This window comes from Nanorana parkeri, unplaced genomic scaffold, assembly GCF_000935625.1.
Source record: "Nanorana parkeri isolate BGI_ZX_2015 unplaced genomic scaffold, ASM93562v1 scaffold351, whole genome shotgun sequence".
Lineage (NCBI taxonomy): Eukaryota > Metazoa > Chordata > Amphibia > Anura > Dicroglossidae > Nanorana > Nanorana parkeri.
In genome coordinates, this window is record NW_017306619.1 from 1006036 (window position 1) to 1006717 (window position 682).

The following is a 682-nucleotide window of genomic DNA, read 5'->3' on the forward strand; positions in this document are numbered from 1 at the left end:
AATAATAATAATAAAAAGCTATAGATTAGAGGTGCAGATTTTAAAAAAAAAAAACTTTTTGAAGGAACACAAAAGACCACCGCTACCGCAGTCTCGCAAGCCCTGCCCTCCAGCTGTCGAGGAACTACAAGCCCCAGCGCGTCACGCCAGTGGCCCCCGCCGACTCGGGACCCCACACCGCACTGCCCGTCCGTTTACTACTTTCCGTCCTCGGTATACGGTATACGCTCCTTGCCTCCCCTTTCTCAGCGCGCGGGCGCCTGGAAGAACTCGCAAACAAAATGTGTTTCTCATCAAAAGCAGAATCAAAGCGTCTCCGCTTGGCGCAGCTATCCTGCGAACGTGAGGCCATATACGGGGCCCCCGGGGGCCGAGCTATTTTCAAACAGGGTTTTATTAGTAGAATAAAGAGGAGTTTGGGGACGGAGAAAGGACGGGATCTCGTCTACAAAAAAGCCAACAAATGATTCCTCCATCATGGGACGCGGAATGCGGAGAAGGATGACGGGGAGCGCTGGTACCTACTCAGAAATCTCCGGCCATGGCACTCGGGTTTGCGGGTCGCCCGTCTTCCTCCGGGAGGTTCAGCCGTGACGACTCCGGGCGGCAGACGTCCCAACAATCATCTTCCTCTCGAGTTTCCTCCGGGACTGAAGTTTTTTTTTTTTTTTTTTTGAAGGAA